At 33.5% G+C, this 19,890-nt stretch overlaps 1 protein-coding gene across 1 annotated transcript in view; it reads left to right on the top strand.

Annotated features, from left to right (window-relative positions):
- Shab (potassium voltage-gated channel shaker cognate b) overlaps positions 1–17,069 on the top strand; it is a 251,737-nt gene extending 234,668 nt beyond the window's left edge. The window contains exon 7 of the mRNA XM_089096523.1: positions 16,825–17,069. The gene's annotated coding sequence lies outside the window, so the exon portion shown is untranslated. The remainder of the gene's footprint in view (positions 1–16,824) is intronic.
- The last annotated feature ends 2,821 nt before the right edge of the window (positions 17,070–19,890 follow it).

Below are 19,890 nucleotides of genomic sequence, written 5' to 3'. Positions count from 1 at the left end.
CACCAGTATGAGCATTATCGATTATGGAGATTTTGGTTACAGACCTTTTATAGTTTCAACACGCCTTTGCACTCCAGAAATGACACTAAAATTGGATTTTGGTGTCATAAGGAATTTTATGAAGATGGTGTCATGGGGAAATTATAAAAAGCGTATAAATGTGAGTATCAGAGTTCAAATAACATTAAACTGCTATCTCCGATATTCTGGTGCCCTATTAGTACTGGAGAAATAAAAGAAAAAAAGGGAGACTGATCAGTGTTTCTGATTCTTTTCAAAAGTTCCTAGCTTTTTTTCAGATTAACTTTTTCAGACTTAACTTTTAGTATTAATTTATTTAATATTTATTATTCCTGAATCAGCGTTAATGGCAAGTTTTTCTTATGAGATAGTGTTTTATTTAATGTGTCTTTAAGATTTTGGTTATGATGGGGTTTCTCTGTAGTAGGTTACAGTTATTGCTGTAATCATGACCTTCAAATGTGTTTGGGCCCTGGACATGAAAAGTTTTGAAGAAGGCTAAATAAGGGTTGAGTTTCTCGAGGGTTACGTTTTACAGGGCTCAGTTGCTCGAGGGCTCATTTAAACGGGGTTTGAGTTACTTGAGGGTTTAGTGGCAAGAAAGTTCAGTTAATTGGGATTGAGCTTGACGAGGGTTCAGTTGCACGGGGGTTGAGTTGCATGAGGGTTCATTTGCAAAGAGACTCAGTTGCAAGAGGGTTAAGTTGCCAGGGGCCCCAGTTACATAGAGGTTGAGCAACACAGGTTTTCAGTTGCACTTGGGCCCAGTTACACGAGGGTTTAGTTGCAGTAGAACCTATAAAAAGTGTTGTGCTCAGACAATATTTTTCATTAATATAAAAAAAAGCCTAGAGAACGGCCCAAAAATAGATACCAAGTTAATAGCCTTTTAAGCTTCCTTCAGGTGAATACACGTGAAATTTTTAATTACAAAATTTAAATACCACAAGGGGGCATCAGGACTTTAGAAGTGTCTTGGTGGGGCACGGCCCGAAATTGGTCGGGAAACATTGTCCTAGATGTTTCACAGATGGCTTCCAATTTCCATCGCAATTTATATCAAACAATTTCTGAGCTTGCTGATTAAAAATGAGAAGTTAATATTGCAACGAAGAAGTTTTTCCGAGACTCCAGAACTCTTGACAATTTTACTCAGCTCTCAGTGGCGGTTCTTGCCTCTCTTGCGCCCGGGACAAAATTCTGATTAGCACCCCTTCCCCTGTCTCCCAAAAATTTTCAGGTCAAATTTACGAAAAATAAACATTTATTAATAATTTTTATTCAGTTTATTAATTAATTAATAATTCAATTTTTGTTATTATTATTTTAATTTAATTATTATTATTCATTTATTTTCTATTTTTTAATTTGTGTTTGTTTTATCAATTGATTAATAATTAATTAATTATTTTCATTTATTAACTTCGCCCTCTGCTTTATTTTAATTAAAAATTAATTTCAAAAATTACAAATTATAACTGTTAGATTATTTATTTGAAAGTTGACGCCCCAAAATTTCTGTGCCCGGGGAAAATGCCCCTCGGTCTTTCCCCTAAAACCGCCTCTATCAGCTCTACTATCTGATTTTTGTCGATCTATTCCTCAAATTTAATTTTTCTTGACGACTCGGAACATCAAGTAATTAATTAGCTTTAATTAATTAGCTTCAATTAAGCTTCAATTAGCTTCAATTAATTAGTAATTAATTGTTTTTCCGAGTGATTTATAAACGGGATACTGCAGATGAAAAACAATCAAAAAAGTAATTCACATAATTTTTTTGAGACTCCAGGAATTTTCACCCGATATAAAATTTAGCTCAACTAGGTCAGTGGCGTAATTTCGTCAAAATCATGGAGGGGGGGACAAAGTTGGAAGCAATTCTCCCGAATCAAGTGAAAATGACATGGAAACTGAAAAATGAGCCAGATAGTAATAATAAAAGGTAAAGATATGCTAAAGAAACTGACCCGTTTCTGTGGAGGCTTGATTTGTGCAGGCTTATCTTAATTTTGACAACATTTCTGAAGAAATTAAATTTGATCCGTGGTGGGGGGGGGTGGCAAACTAGGGTCAGGGTTAGGGGTAAACCGAAGTCTGGAAGGGGCAGTTGCTTCCCTTCCCAAAGCAAATTACGTCCCTGAACTGCACTACCTGATTTTTGTCTGTTATAGTACCCAAACTGACTTCTCTAGAAAAATCCAAATCTGAAGTAATTCATAGGAATTAGCATCGAAAAGTGACCTCTAAACTAGACACTGTAGAGAGGAAAACAGCTTCAAGGAGAATTTGCAGAGTTTCTACAAGACTCCAGAAATGTTGACATGATGTAAAATTTAGCTTAAATCGTCTACCTATTTTTTTGTCAATTTTAGTACCCAAAACTGACTTTTCTTGGAAAATCGGAACCAGAAGTAAGTCATTAGAATTAGCATCAAAAAGTTACTTCTAAACTAGACACTGTAGAGAGGAAAGTTTCAAAGGGAATTTGCAAAGTTTCTACGAGACTCCAGAAATTTTGACCTGACGTAAAATAATTGTCTAACTATTTTTTTGTCTACTTCAGTAGCCAAAACTGACTTCTCTAGGAAAATTGGAACCGGAAGTAATAATTTAGAACTTGCATTAAAGTAGGACCATAGAGAAGAAAAAATAACTCAACAGAGAATTTACGAAGTTTTTTTTTTTTTTGAGACTTCAGAGCTTTGGATCCGACATAAAAATTTTACTCAGGTCATCTTTTTGCTCTTTTGTCCATATTAGTACCCTAAGCTGACTTTCCTAGAAAAACCGGAACTGGATTATGTTATTTATAAGATTCTCTTTCTCTCTTTCTTTGTAAAATCGATTCAGGATACGCGCAATAGTCCTGTCTCCATGGGAACTATCGACCTTAAGACTTTGCGAATATTTGAAAAATAAAATATTTTTCTTTTTCAAAATTTCATAAAGCTGTTCAATAAACGTCCTCATCACGTTTCCTCGTAAATTCGGAAACGTTGGGTGGTCAAACTTTAATAAGGGATCAAACCGACAAAGTTGGAACTAAAAGTTGTACCTTAATTTTTTCCTAGTTATAGACATACGTAATATTGAAAGAAAAAAACACTTTTATTGGAAAGAGCTATATAAAGATTATTTTCTATTTGTCCCCTATTTTTAGACAGAATAAAACTTTTTGAAACATAAACTTAACTGTCAATTCCCTTAGCCCCATTTTAATTATTAGCTATTCTTGACATATTTTCCTTATATATCTACGAGCAAGATTTCTGCAAAATTTCATTTCTAGCTAAAATCTGATATTGCTTTTTCACAATTTTTGAACTTATAATCTGCTGTTCTTTCTTTATAAAAAAAAAAGAGAGACAACTAAAAGATATATAAATGCACTTTTACAAGCAAACGCTCGTTTCTCAAAAATAAGTTTCTCAATCGAATGAATTCAAGAGTGACTTAAAAAAAATACATTAACCAAATACAAGGGGGGCTGGCCCAACCAAAACCTTCACTTTATATACTTACGTTCAAATGGCACTGTGGCCATATTCAAACGTATACATTCTTCTATTACAATGCTTCGAGAATGACTTTACTCAACAAGGTGTTTGCTTTAAAGTAAAGTGTCATCCTTTTTCCGTCACTTGGTCTATACCTTGGAGTGCCACTTTTCTACCACCCATGGTAGGCTTTGTATCGAATCTGGCACACTTCCGCCATGTCTCGCCTTGTTTCTCCATAAGTGGAGCACTTTTGCTGTACTTGGTGCGCGCCAATCGGTGTACATAATCTTGAAAGTGGATGACATTTTGTTATAATATATTTGTTTTAATAAATCCTCAAAGACCTAATTTCCAGAACTATCAACTACGTTGAACAAAATGGATATCTCAAAATTTAGATTGGATGTGTTTGCGGAAATGGTGGGCGTAAGAAGGGGCTTAGTTTCCCTACAATCACTTTCGACTGTTAAAAAGCACACTAGCCCTTTGAATTTCTAATCGAACAAGCCTTTTTTGAAGTTTCTACGACAACGCTTTCTATAAATACCTTATATGCTTCCTGGGCATAACTTACAACCCTTGCCCTGAGTGCTGTGGGGGAGTGCCCTCGTCAAAAACATAATTTCTATCTGGAAATCAACTACGCTGAACAAAATGGCTATCTAAAAATTTTGATTGGATGTATTTGGGGAAATGGGGGATGTGGAAGGGGTGTTAGTTGCCTTCCAATCACTTTTGGCAATTAAAAAGGGCACAAGCCACTCCAATTTCCAATCGAATTAGCCCTTTTTGAAGTTTCTACGACAGCTCCTTCGATACGAAGTGCCCTGGTCTAAGACCAAGAACCAAAAAAAAAATAATACATTATGCCAACATCGTTCTTTACTTAAGCAGCGCTATTGCGCTGCCTATGATTTGCGGAACTTCAGCTGAGAGCTTGATAACGTACTGAACGATAAAATCAAGACTATATGTATTTACTTTAATACTAATATTCTCTCCTTTTTCATTGTAATTAAGTTTACTGGAAATCCTCCAATCAACTTTTGAGGGTTCCCTATTGAACATCATGAAAACACGCTAGAACAGTTCTTACACCCATTTAGACCGAAAACGCTACTTTCATACACCTAAATTTTCCTGTGATAAGTCCTATCAAATGTCTTATAATTTACCTGAAGAAAAAGGTGGGAGTCTTGATGAAGCCTGCATCATCGTACTCTGCATGTCCAGAAAATCTCCCGTTTTATATTTAAAACGGTATATATTTAAAATATAGATATATTTAAAATAATCTTTATATAAAGATATATAGATATAGAATAAAGATATATTTAAAATAAATCTTTTATATTAAATTCAGATATTTGTAATATTTCGAGCATAAGTTATGACGCAACGGATGACATAGTCCGCAATAACTGTTAAATTGAAACATGTTCATACATGATTCTATGCCTGAAAACAATTGGAGTGAGGGGGGGGGCTATTAGTCGATAGCTTTGTAGGTGCTAAACATGCATTTGATTCAGCTCAAGGAAAAGCTTAGGTAAAGCTTTCGTCCTTAATTGGTGGACGAGATAAGTACGTTAATATTGTTACTGCTATGCACAAAACTACTAATTGGCTGCGGTAAGTCCAAACGCAGTACTTGATACACTATTAATTACACAGGACAGTAAAAATATGTTTAGGATTTTTCGATTGTTATTGACGAACGGTAGTTCGTCCAAGAAAAATTTTGGTATTTCCTTCTTATATAGCACACGCTTGAGAATTTATATCGCGAACATGAGACAATAACCGGTTTTCAAACCAGACAATTAGCTTCGGCTCCCTGGGAAACTAGATTGTAGTTATATTTTAATTAAATAATTTGTTGTTATTTTGGTTAAGTTAGGTTAGGCTAGGTTACGGATTTAATATATTGCGGTCTGGGCAGCCCCTCTTCCATAATTCTTTGTTTTAGTTTCCATAATTTTCTTACTAACTATTATATTTTTATCATATTTTGGTATATTTCATTATGATTAATCTAACTTCAATTTTTGAGTTTGTGCTACATAAAAAGGTAGTACCAAAACTTTATCTAGCCTTCAAGACAGGACAAAAATAATTATAATTCCAGAAGCAAAAAAATTCTACTTTTTCCGTTTTTTTTTTTTTTGTTAATAGAAACTGAACTTCATTGAGACCCAAATAAGATGTAGGAATAAAGACTAGACACTGTTTGGTTCTTTTTGACGAAACTTTAATTCAGTAAAGAGTTTTTGAATCACGAAGTTTTCAAACGTTACCTTTCTTTTTCTCTGCGTATCAACATTACTTTTCATCGTAAGTTACAGCGGAATTTGGGAATAAATAGAAATTTCAAATTATCTTGGAACCCAAATAAAATTAAGGAATATGGATTAGTACCGATCGATGCATCATATTTCGTTTAGCAAGGCGAGTTACTAATATCCTTTTGATAAAAATAGTTGAATAACGCCTTTTGAATTACTGCACGCGATATCCTTGAATTTACGAATCGTAAGAAACCAATCGCGTGTTGTTGTAAGACTTCTGCCGCACGTGACGCGCTTTAATCGGTGTACACAAGTTTCAATAATGGACGGAAATTCGCTTTAATATAAATGGTTTACCGGCAAGTCTGATAACAACAAAATTTTCTGTTCAGATATTTTAAAAGGTTCAACTGAAAAGTCCAAAGGGATTAACTGACAAATAACTGTAGTTATTTAAAGTCCTAATTTTTAGATTTATGCCAAAATTGATTACTGTTATAAGTTAAAGTCAACAGTATCAGCCAGGCACGTACTCAGGCGTACGGGGTGGGGGGGGGGGTGAAATCTCTGTTTTAACAAAATAGCAGAAACGTCACTTTACTGAGACGTAATATCTTCTGCTACTTTCAACTTTGTGTTTTGTTAATTCCTCTTCCGATATTCTAGAACCACCGGTTTAACACAATCAACGCTAGGGGAAAAACAAACAAATAAACACAAATTGTATTAATTAAATTAATTTTCAGCTCTAACAATATTTACAAATTAATAGCTTAATAACTCTTAAGATATTTCTTAAATATCAATTTGGTAACTCTATTAATTCCTAAAGCAAGTAGCATTTCAGAAGATCATCACGAACTTTCCCCATGACTTTTTGTGTTTTTTTTGTGTGTTTTTTTGTTTTTTTACTAGTTTTTGGGGTAAGTGAAGATGAAACAGTTGTTGTTGTTTTTTTTTTTTAACAGAGTCTCTTCTTGGGTACACTTGTAGTGTTGGGCGATATTTTGATTAATGGATGTATCGATGTATCGATATTTTGGATCAGGTTTTTGCTAACTCACGGATTTGCCAAAGTTCAATAACGCAAGAAGTGATTACAGGGTATTTTGTATTTTTTTTTTCAAACTTCAAATAATATAAAATCCAATAATAAAAATAAAGTTCAATTACATAAATGAATCAAACAGTTCGTGGTAACGAACTGTAAGTAAGGAGCGACCAAGCTCAATGGTAACCGAAACTCTAAAAAACGGAATTTTGATACCAATAGATACATCAAAAGAATCAGATTTAATGTTGATTTCAAATACATAAGTTTCATCAAGTTTAATTATACCAATCAAAAGTTACGTGCCTGAGAAAATTGGCTGATATTCGAAAAAAGGGGGAAAGACCCCCTAAAAGTTATAGAACCTTAATGAAAATCACACCATCATATTCAGCGTATCAGATAACCCTACTGCAGAGGTTTCAAGCTCGTATCTACAAAAAAGTGGAATTTTGCATTTTTTGCGAGAAGAAAGATCACGGATTCGTGTTTATTTGGGTTTTTTTTCCAGGGGTGAACGTATCGACCCAGTGGTCCTAGAATATCGTGGGAGGGCTTATTCGAACGGAAATTAAAAGTTCTAGTGCCCTTTTTAAGTGACCCAAAAAATGGAGGGCAACTAGGCCCCCTCCCACGCTCATTTTTTTCCCAAAGTCACCCGATCAAAATTTTTAGATAACCATTTTGTTCAACATGGTCGAAAATAAGATAAAAATGTCTGTTAGGATAACTTAATCCCCCAAAGTCCCCGGGGGGAGGGCTGAAAGTTAAGAACTTTACTCAATGTTAACATATAGTATTGGTTATTGGGAAGTATACAGACGTTTTCAGGGGGGATTTTTTCTGGTAGGTGGGGGAGGGGGTGAGTAGGGCGCTATATGGGAGGATCTTTCCATGAAAGAAGTTTTCATGGGGAAAGGGACATTGCTATGAAGGGGGCGCCTGATTTCCCAGCTTTATTAAAGAAAAAGATCAGAAATTAAACATAATAAAACAACAAGTTTTTCAACTGATTGTGATTAAGGGGTCATTTTTAAAGAATTTTAAAAAATATGAACTTTAGCCTAAAGAGCAAGGTATTGACTAAGGGGCGAAGCCACTAGTATACGTGTTAAAAATTTATGAATATAGAAGTTCGTTACGTAACTTAATTCGTAAGTTACGTATATTTATTACTAATAAAAACGTTCGTAAATAAAATTAAACAAATTTCGAGAAAGCCATTTAACCAAATAAAATTACCATTAATATGCAATTTTTTTTTTAATTATTCATGTACGGTGAGCCAAAATCAAAACTGTATTGATTAAAAAACGTTCAAAAATTAAATAAAAAAACAAGTTTTTTAACTGAAAGTAAGGAACGACGTTAAAACCTAAAACGAACAGAAATTATCTCCGTATATGAAGGGGCTGTCCCCTCCTCAACGCCTCGCTCTTTACGCTAAAGTTTGACTTTCTCACAACTCTATTTTTTTAAACAATAAAAAAACTTTAGCGTAAAGAGCGAGGCGTCGAGGAGGGGAGAGCCCCTTTCATATACGGAATTATTTCTGTTCGTTTTAAATTTTAAGGTCATTCCTTACTTTCAGTTTAAAAAACTTGTTTTTTTTATTTAATCAAGGAGGCACACTTGTGCCTTTATAAAGAGGCGACCCACCACAATGTTAAGCGATTTCCGGTCCTAGCGGTCGCAGAGAGACAGCGGTAATTGCATTTTGCAGCCCAAGCTCAAACTAAGAAACGTGCAAAATTTCACCCCCCTCCGACTTTATCTTCATGGGTAAAAGTGGGCCGGAAGTTTCGACCCTCCGACCACAGCCCCCCTTTAACGTTGTCCGATCGGGTTGAAATTTAGAGGTTAAGCTTTACTAGGGCCCGGAAGCTTATCCTCGAAATTTCAGCTCAATCCGATCACTCCTTCCCTGTTTTCCAAAAACCAAATCTAGCCACTTAAAGTTCATTTCTCTTTTTTGTTAGCCACGCTTAAAGGCCGCAGTTGGCCACTGATCCGATTGATTGAGAAATCCTTCAAAGCACAATTCTACCTATTAGGGCCTTTTGATATTTTTAGACCGAAAAAATGATCCCCCGAACTTGTATTTACGAAAAACCTCGTTTTCCTACAATAGTCCAGGTTAATTTTTCCAACCACATCCCCCTTTAACGCTTGTCTGATCGGGCTGAAATTTAGAGGATAAGCTTTCCTGGGGCCTGGGAGCTTATCCTCGAAATTTCAGCTCAATCTGATCACTCCTTTTCCAAAACCACCCTGTTTTCCAAAACCCAAATATCAAGTTTTGTGGGGATTTGCTTGCGTCAAAAATAGATTCCACATACTAAAAATACAATTACGAATGTGTCTCTTTAGTACAGTGCTCGATACTCCTGACTGTCAGGCGGAAAACCCGGGTTCGATTCCTCGTCAGAGGAAATTTTTTATATACTGAATTTAAAGTTTAAAAAAGAAACTCAGTTTCTTTTTTAAATTATTTGAGAAAAAATTACGTTTTCTCAAGAGTTAAAGAGGCTGAGGTACAAGGTCGACCTATAAAACACCCTGTCGAGAAAGAAAAGAATAATACACAATCATCTAACAGTTAGTCAAGCAATAATAAGTAATAAACTGTACAAACACGTGCAGAAATTATTTGAAAAAAACTACGTTTTCTAAAGAGTTAAAGAGGCTGAGTCACAAGTTCGAAACTGAAAACTTACAGGGATTAGAAGGTATAGTTGGGGGGCTCTCGCCCTCCAAACCTCCCGCTTTTGCAGTCTTTAAATAAAAAATATTTTTTAAACTGAAAGTAAGGAGCGACATTAAAACTTAAAACGAACAGAAATTATTCCGTATATGAAAGGGGCTGTGCCCTCCTCAACGCCTCGCTCTTTACGCTAAAGTTTGACTTTCTCACAACTCTTTTTTTTAAACAATTAAAACTTTAGCGTAAAGAGCGAGGCGTTGAGGAGGGCACAGCCCCTTTCATATACGGAATAATTTCTGTTCGTTTTAAGTTTTAATGTCGCTCCTTACTTTCAGTTAAAACAAATTTTTTTATTTAAAGGCTGCGAAAGCGGAGGTTTGGGGGCGGCAGCCCCTCAACTGTACCTTCTAATCCTGTACGTTTTAAGGTTCGAACTTGTGACTCAGGCTCTTTAACTCTTTAGAAAACGTAGTTTTTTTCAAATAATATAATAAAAACCCAGACTTGAAATTATTCGGGCTCAGGAAAAGAGAAAGATTAACTACTGGCTATTCAAAAACGGCAGCATGTCAATGTTTTCCCTGAGAGTCAGACCATCATCAGACCAGCCTTGGAAAACACTCTTTCAGAAGGGACTCTGGGAGCGGGCACAGACATGAATTTCATTGCAACTTCGTACAGGTGTTTTTGGGACCCCATAGCACGAGACTTCCACCACTTGATTGGACAAGTTTCTCTTTAAACTATTGGCTCCCTATTGAAAGTTTGCCGAGCCATAATATATTTGGCTGCTGTCGAAGCATGTCCTGCATTGACTATAAGGACTTCATTGTGAATGCATCGCAGGGACTGCGATAGTACTTGTATCTTCTGATCGAGATTCAGCAGCCAGCAAGGCCAAATCTATCTCGTTTGCAATTTTGCTCTCAAGATGTAGAATATCGTCAGGTGAAATATATATTTTCTTGAAACGTGGGTCAAAATATGTGGCAATTGCGACGGGTTTGAAGTGACCCAGGCATATAAACCTACACTACATTTTATTCAGCAAAGGCTTTCAAAGCTCATCAGTCAAATCAGAAAATCCAGCAAAATCTACCTTAACAAGGTGGCGTCTCAAAATCTTAGAACAAGGCAGGTATTTCGAGATGGAGGGAAAGCTTTCAGAAGAGATCACAGAAGTTGCCTCTTCAAAGGGTGTAAGCACCGCAATCACGTTTGAAATTATACCCCACTCACTATCAGTGAGTATGAGGTCCACTTTACCGAGAAGCGCAAGCGAACTTGTTACCGACTCTTTCAAATCTTGCAGACTAGGTAACATAGTGAAAAGCGAATTCCATCTAATGGTCACACCAGGTTTTAGTTTTTTGGTGCAAATATTGCCAATAGAGATTTGAACCTGGCGAAACTTGTCAGTAGCTACAACACTACGTCTGAAAAAGCTGACAATATTTCGAACCTTTACAGAAATGTATGTATGTATATATATATATATATATATATATATATATATATATATATATATATATATATATATATATATATATATATATATGTATATATATATATATATATATATATATATATATATATATATATATATATATATATATATATATATTTATATATATATATATATATATATATATATATATATATATATACACTCTCGTGCAAAAGGTTCGAGAGATATTGTCAGACTTTTTTCGATTGAATTTTCTCAGTCTGAAAAATTCTGTCAAGGGAAAAGACTATCAGTACACACACATACATATATATATATATATATATATATATATATATATATATATATATATATATATATATATATATATATATATATATATATATATATATATATATATATATATATATATATATATATATATATATATATATATATATATATGATAGCTCCTTTTCCTTGACAGAATTTTTCAGACTGAGAAAATTCACCCTGTCTGATCGGCTAGTTTAGTTATGATCAAACAGTTCGTGGTAACGAACTGTAAGTAAGGAGCGACCCGGCTCAATGGTAACCGAAACTCTAAAAAAGGGAATTTTGATACCAATAGATACATCACTAGAGTCAGATTTTAATGCTGATTTCAAATATATAAGTTTTATCAAGTTTAGTTTTACCTATCAAAAGTAACAAGCCTGAGAAAATTTGGCTGATTTTAGAAAAAGGGAAAAAGACCCTCTAATAGTTATAGAACCTTAATGAAAATCACACCATCATATTCAGCGTATAAGTAAACCATACTGTACAGGTTTCAAGCACCTATCTACAAAAATGTGGAATTTTGCGTTTTTTGCCAGAAGAAAGATCACGGATGCGTGTTTATTAGTTTTTTTTTTGTTTTTTTTTTTCCAGGGGTGATCGTATTGACCCAGTGGTCCTATAATATTGTGGGAGGACTCATTGGAACGGAAATTAAAAGTTTTAGTGCCTTTTTTAAGTGACCAAACAAAATGGAGGGCAACTAGGCCCCCTCCCACGCTCATTTTTTCCCAAAGTCACCCGATCAAAATTTCAAGATAGCCATTTTGTTCAGCATGGTCGAAAATATGATAACTATGTCTTTTAGGATGACTCAATCCCCCGAAGTTCCCGGGGGGAGGGCTGAAAGTTATGAACTTTACCCAATGTTAACATATAGCCTAGTATTGGTTATTGGGAAGTATACAGACGTTTTCAGGGGGGATTTTTTCTGGTAGGGGGAGGGGGTTGGGGGTTATATGGGAGGATCTTTTCATTAAGGAAGTTTTCATGGGGGAAGGGACATTGCTATGAAGGGGCGCCAGATTTCCCATCACTATTAAAGAAAAAGATAAGAAATTAAATTAAAAAAAACAAGTTTTTCAACTAAAAGTAAGGAGCAACATCAAAACTTAAAGCGAACAGAAAATATTACGTGTATGATTGGGTTCACCCCCTAATCAATATCTCGCTCTTTAAGCCAAAGATTTTTAAGTATTTTCATAAGAGCTATTTATTCTAATTAATAGCCTTTGTGATTAAGGGGTCCTTTTTAAAGAATTGGGATAAAATTCGAACTTTAGCTTAAAGAGCAAGGTATTGACTAGGGGGCAAACCCCCTAAGATACGTATTAAAAATATATAAATATAGAAGTTCGTTACGTAAGTTAATTTCGTAAGTTATGTATATTTATTACTAATAAAAACGTTCGTAAATAAAATTAAACAAGTTTCAAGAAAGCCATTTAACCAAATAAAATTAAAATTAATATGCAAATTTTCTTTTAATTATTCGTGTACGGTGAGCCAAAATAAAAACTTGCATTAATTCAAAAACATTCAAAAATTAAATAAAAAAAACTAGTTTTTTTTTACTGAAAGTAAGGAACGACGTTGAAACTTAAAACGAACAGAAATTATTCCTTATATGAAAGGGGCTGTCCCCTCCTCAACGCCTCGCTCTTTACGGTAAAGTTTGAGTCTTTCTCACAGCTCTATTTTTTTAAACAAAAAAAAACTAGCGTAAGAGCGAGGCGTTTAGGAGGGGACAGCCCCTATCATATATGATAGGGGCTGATACGGAATAATTTCTGTTCGTTTAAGTTTTAACGTCGTTCCTTACTTTCCGTTAAAAAAAAACTTGTTTTTTTTTATTTAATAACATTCAAAACCCGAACTTTTCATTATAACATCATTTGTTGCGAACTTTTTATTCTCAGTTGGTAATAATTGACTCGTATCTAACTCGGGAGCCGGAAGTGAATTCTGGCGAAAAGGTGCCAGGGTAAGATGTAAGATAAGGATAAATAAAATCAAAGAATTCAAACCTGCAAAGAATCTTGAAGATGTATGCTGAAAATTTGTAGAATTTGCATGTGGTGGATTTTCTGCGGGGAATATTGGGGGGTTAGAGACCCCTAAAATGTATCGATTTCGATAATACATTTCGATATTCGATATCGAAATTTGGTCTGATATATCGATGTATCAATATCGATATCAAATATCGCGCAACACTATACACTTGAATTTGAAACGATTTATTAAAAAAAAACATTAGATTGTTGAGGGTAAAAAATCCGTATTGAAAACTCTGGAAAAAGTCAGTGGGTATGAAAGCTCTCATTATTAACTAAAGCTAAATACATAATTTGTTTTTTAGAAAATCCTAATGCACGTTCCGTTGAAAATGCCTTTTTGCCAAAGGGATTCCAGTTTTTATATCTGCAGTATTGTCGACTAATTTGAAAAATGAATTTTGAAAGCTGTATTTTGTAGTTTGAAACTATCAAAACCTTAGATGGTACTCGTTACTAAGCCGCCTTCTAATAATGGTGAATCCAAGATCGAGTGGTGAAACTGAAAATCGAATAATGGTGAAAATTGATAATTGTGTTTCAATGCTTATGTAATATAAAATTGCAAATGTAACTCAAATATTTCAGTAGCTATAACATACCCATTGGTTTCTAAACAAAGACAGCTGGTCTATCACCTAATGGCTGCGTTGCCAAACTTAATTTACGGCAGCACAAGTAAGGATTAGTTTACCGGCAAAACAGTAACGAAAATTTCCTTTAATCTCGCTATCTGTCTACAGTTGCAGTATTTCAGAACATCAATAGATATAAGTTACCGTATTCTTTTCAAATAAAAGCAGATTCGCTGTATTGCCAAACTTATTTCGGCAAAAGAAATAACGAACTAAAACAAAATAACAGGTAAAATACCAGCAATGGATATTACCTAAAGCTTCAATAATTCAAATACAGCAATAGATAAAAAGAAATGACCAAAACTGTCTAAAAACAAAACAATTTCCCCCTTAAAGACAGTATTGCCAAATTATCTTTTCGACAGACAGAAAAAGATTTGAAAACTATCATTATTAATCAGATTTTTGATTTGGCAAAGACAAACTCGAAAATATTGGCAGCTATAGGCGACTCGTGGCAATGTCAATTGGACCATTTCCAACAAAACTTGTGAACTAGATTGAATTCCCAGCTCAATCGTGGGAAAAATTAGAATTTTTAGCCAAACAGCTTAATCTAAGCTACGCACGTGTTCAATAATTCCTTAGTTTTTTTCTAATTCAATTAGTTTTAATATGAATGTTTCCCATCCCCCATTTTGAATCTTTGAAGAGCTTAAATTAAATCGACTCTAAATTCGAATGTTTTTCCACCTCTAAATGTATTTCATCTTCTAGCAGAAGCCTTACAGTTCAAGACTTTATCAGCCTTCTAATTCTGAACTAACAATTTTAGCTATCAATTTTCTTTTAGCCCGTTTAAACAAAAGTGTTAGTAAACCAAAGCTATTAGCTAACAATTCTCAGGAACATATTAATTGAGTGGAGAATTCAAAAAATTGGCAAGCCTATTTCTGCAGATAGTTTTACGAAAGAAATATTAACACATACGGATTCTCTATCAACGTTTATAATGCAGAGACAGTCTCATGATTTACTCAATTATCAATATTAGAATATTCAGCTTCAAACACTCCATATTTTCTCCAACATTGATTCGATTTGTTAGTAGTAGTAGTAGCAGTAATAATAATTTATTCTATAAAAAAAAAAAAAAACAGAAACAAAATCAATCGGCAGCACACCAAAAGCGTCGCTTGCGAGGGTGTGCTACTAAAAAAAAAGAAAAAAAAGATATTTTCCATAAGAAGTTGGAGGGTGAAACCGTGTACCAGAAAAATACCTCCACAAATGTTTCGTACACAATAAAACTACATCATAATATCATGATACTGAAGCAAAAATAGCTAGAGAAGGTTGAGAAATTTCCTGGAATTGACAGATAACAATTTTGTGTTAGTCGAGGGAAATATAATTTTTAGCACAATTTTTAGCTAAAATTCCAAGTCCATAATTCCAAATCATATTATTTACTTACAAATAAAGTGAATATACCACTCGATGCCTTTTTTTATGCTCTTTCCAAATATAATAATCATTTTTGTCGGAAATGAGTTTTACCCCCACCCATATATATATAACAATTCAGGGTGTATATTCTCGCATTAGGGGGAGTGGGCATGGTAAATTTTATTTCTGATGTAAATGGGAGGTAATTTTAAACTTTACCCCCACCCCCTAATGTGCAAATATATACCCTGAATTAGTATATAGGGGTGGGGATAAAATTCATTTCCAACAAAATGGTAATTATATTTGGAAAGAGCATAAAAAAGGAATCGAGTGGTATATTTACTTTATTCTTAAGTCAATAATATTATTTGGTAAAAATCTACCGCTCTGTTATGCTCAGGTGGCCTAATGCTGTGATCAGTGGTCATTAAGTAGAAGTAATAAGAGAAGACACCAGTAGGAGGAAGGAGAGGGATAATGACCGACCCTAGGAAAAAGGAAGACATTTTAAATTTAAAAAATGGAACACTAAAAATTTAACCATTTAAACTTTTGTAAAACGAAAGCTTCTGGCAACCCACCGCCCCCAAGGGGAATTTTCTGGCGGCACTCATTAATAGAAAGTCTTTCTGATGGCTTTCTGATGGTCTTTCTGATGGCTAATACGTTGCATGCCTAGTTGTTAAAATACGTTGCTGCTCGTTGCTGCTTTTAAAATAGTTGTTAAAGGAAATTCGATACAGGACATTTTACGTCAACATTTGCTCTATCGCAAGAATGCAAATTAAATATTGCGTTAAATTTGGTTTAAATATGTTAAAATATATGTATGTATTGGACTCACGGCGCTTCTTGACAGCTAAGGTCTTTGCGTTGGCCCTACAGTGCATTGCTACAACTGACTTTGAACTTTGGGGCAGGTAATACAAATCTCATATCAAACCCACTGCACCACCACAGACCAGTCTAAATTTATCGAACAGTGTTATTTAAAATTTAAATTTATCGAACAGTGTTATTTAAAATTTGAATTTTCTGCCACTAATGATATATCTCTTATTTTTTTTTGGGGGGGGGGGTCTTACAAGCTAGTTAAAGGAATCGCTTTCAATCATTTACTTTGAGAATCTATGCTTAGGTGCTCAAAGCTTAATTAGAGCTGCCCTGTGAGGGATAAACTTCCGTCCCTTCCCCCTCGGAGAAGGAAAATGATTCAAAATGTGCAAAATTGTGTTATATTTGGGAATCTTTTTACTCTTTTATGGCAAAGGACATTCTATCTAACCATTCTCTAGAAACACGTTTGTTTTTCAAGAGTTTAAATATATTCATGCTATTTCTAAATTGAATTCCTGCCACTAATGAATGTATTTTTATTTTCTAGACGAGGTCACACAAGTTGGTTTAATGGATTGTATGTAATATTTTTCGTTGAGATTTCAAGCTGCTCACCTGCTCAAAGCTTTTATAGAGGAGCTGCCCCACGAAGTTTACTGCTCAAATGCTAGTCAAGTGTCATCTGTTGTGATATGGGAAATACCAGTGTAAATGCTTATCATTCCGTTAGGCGTCATTAAATGCATCATTTCGTACTTTTACGCTTTCTATAATGTTTCTTTTTTTATTGAAATAAAGAATTAGGTATATACATAGGTAGAATTTCGTTCATAAGCATCTTTTGGCAAAAAAGAATCGAGAAGTTTTAGTAGGATCGAATTTAGATCTTTTTTTTAGTCTCTGGTTTACATGTTTTGACAGACAGTCCGTTGTGCAATTTTTTTCAACTGGGATTTGTCTTACGTTCGTTTCGATAGGGCCATAAAGAAAGAAAAAAGAAAGAAACCAAATTATTCTTAGTTTTCAACACCTTCGTTGTTATATTAAATTTTACAGCCAAAAAGAAAGAAAAATAAAGAGGCCAGATTATCGTTTGTTTTTAACACCTTCATAGTTATATTAAATTCTACAGCCAAAAAGAAAGAAAAATAAAGAGGCCAGATTCTCGTTTGTTTTCAACACCTTCATTGTTATATTAAATTTTACACCCAATAATAAAGAAGCTGGATTCTCGTTTGTTTTCAACTCCTTCATTGTTATATTAAATTTTACTGCCAAAAAGAAAAAAACAATAAAGAGGCCAGATTCTAGTTTGTTTTCAACACCTTCATTGTTATATTAAATTTTACACCCAAAAATAAAGCAGCCAGATTCTTGTTTGTTTTCAACACCTTCATTGTTATGTTAAATTTTACAGCCAAAAAGAAAGAAAAATAAAGAGGCCATATTCTCGTTATTTTTCAATACTTCATTGCTATATTAAATTTTACAGCCAATAAACATAAAAATAAAGAGGCCAGATTTTCGTTAGTTTTTAACACCTTCATTGTTATTTTAAATTTTACAGCCAAAAAAGAAAAAAATAAAGAGGCCAGATTCTCGTTTGTTTTCAACACCTTCATTGTTATATTAAATTTTACACCCAAAAATAAAAAAGCCAGATTCTTGTTTGTTTTCAACACCTTCATTGTTATGTTAAATTTTACAGCCAAAAAGAAAGAAAAAACAGACGCCATATTCTTGTTTTTTCAATACCTTCATTGTTATATTAAATTTTACAGCCAAAAAAAAAGAAAAATAAAGAGGCAAGATTTTCGTTAGTTTTCAACACCTTCATTGCTATATTAAATTTTACAGCCAAAAAGAATAAAAATAAAGAGGCCAGATTCTCGTTTGTTTTCAACACCTTCATGGTTATATTAAATTTTACACCCAAAAATAAAGAAGCCAGATTCTTGTTTGTTTTCAACACCTTCATTGTTATGTTAAATTTTACAGCCAAAAAGAAAGAAAAATAAAGACGCCATATTCTTGTTATTTTTCAATACCTTCATTGTTATATTAAATTTTACAGCCAAAAAGAACAAAAATAAAGAGGCCAGATTCTCGTTTATTTTCAACACCTTCATTGTTATCTTAAATTTTGCACCCAAAAATAAAGAAGCCAGATTCTTGTTTGTTTTCAACACCTTCATTGTTATATTAAATTTTACAGCCAAAAAAAAAAGAAAAATAAAGAGGCCAGAATTTCGTTAGTTTTCAAAACCTTCATTGCTATATTAAATTTTGCAGCCAAAAAGAACAAAAATAAAGAGGCCAGATTCTCGTTTATTTTCAACACCTTCATTGTTATCTTAAATTTTACACCCAAAAATAAAGAAGCCAGATTCTTGTTTGTTTTCAACACCTTCATTGTTATATTAAATTTTACAGCCAAAAAGAAAAAAAAAGAAAGAGGCCAGATTCGCGTTTGTTTTCGACATCTTCACTGTTATATTAAATTTTACACCCAAAAATAAAGAAGCCAGATTCTTGTTTGTTTTCAACACCTTCATTGTTATATTAAATTTTACAGCCAAAAATAAAAAAAAAATAAAGAGGCCAGATTCTCTTTTGTTTTTAACACCTTCATTGTTATATTAAATGTTACACCCAAAAACAAAGAAGCCAGATTTTCGTTAGTTTTCAACACCTTCATTGTTATATTAAATTTTACAGCCAAAAAGAAAAAAAAAGAAAGAGGCCAGATTCTCGTTTGTTTTCGACATCTTCACTGTTATATTAAATTTTACACCCAAAAATAAAAAAGCCAGATTCTTGTTTGTTTTCAACACCTTCATTGTTATATTAAATTTTACAGCCAAAAAGAAAAAAAAAATAAAGAGGCCAGATTCTCTTTTGTTTTTAACACCTTCATTGTTATATTAAATGTTACACCCAAAAACAAAGAAGCCAGATTTTCGTTAGTTTTCAACACCTTCATTGTTATATTAAATTTTATAGACAAAAAGAAACAAAAGAGGCCAGATTCTCGTTTGTTTTGAACACCTTCATTGTTATAGTAAATTTTACACCCAAAAATAAAGAAGCCAGATTCTTGTTTGTTTTCAACACCTTCATTTTAATATTAAATTTTACAGACAAAAAGAAAGAAAAATAAAGAGGCCAGATTCTCGTTTATTTTTCAATACCTTCATTGTTATATTAAATTTTACAGCCAAAAAAAAAGAAGAAAAATAAAGAGGTCAGATTTTTGTTTGTTTTCAACCAACAACTTCATTGTTATATCAAATTTTACACCAAAAAATAAAGAAACCAGATTCTCGTTTGTTTTCAACACCTTCATTGTTATATTAAATTGTACAGCCAAAAAGAAAAAAAAAATAAAGAAGCCAGATTCTCGTTAGTTTTCAACACCTTCATTGTTATATTAAATTTTACAGCCAAAAAGAAGAAAAATAAAGAGGCCAGATTCCCGTCTGTTTTCAACACCTTCATTGTTATATTAAATTTTACACCCAAAAATAAAGAATCCAGATTCTCGTTTGTTTTCAACACCTTCATTGTTATATTAAATTTAACAGCCAAAAAGAAAAAATAATAAAGAAGCCAG

The sequence above is a fragment of the Artemia sp. Qi Xiang Cuo genome, chromosome 11 (assembly GCF_049724085.1).
Source record: "Artemia sp. Qi Xiang Cuo chromosome 11, ASM4972408v1, whole genome shotgun sequence".
Taxonomy (NCBI): domain Eukaryota; kingdom Metazoa; phylum Arthropoda; class Branchiopoda; order Anostraca; family Artemiidae; genus Artemia; species Artemia sp. Qi Xiang Cuo.
The sequence above is the reverse complement of the archived record's forward strand: the minus strand, read 5'-3'. Positions and strand labels throughout refer to the sequence as shown.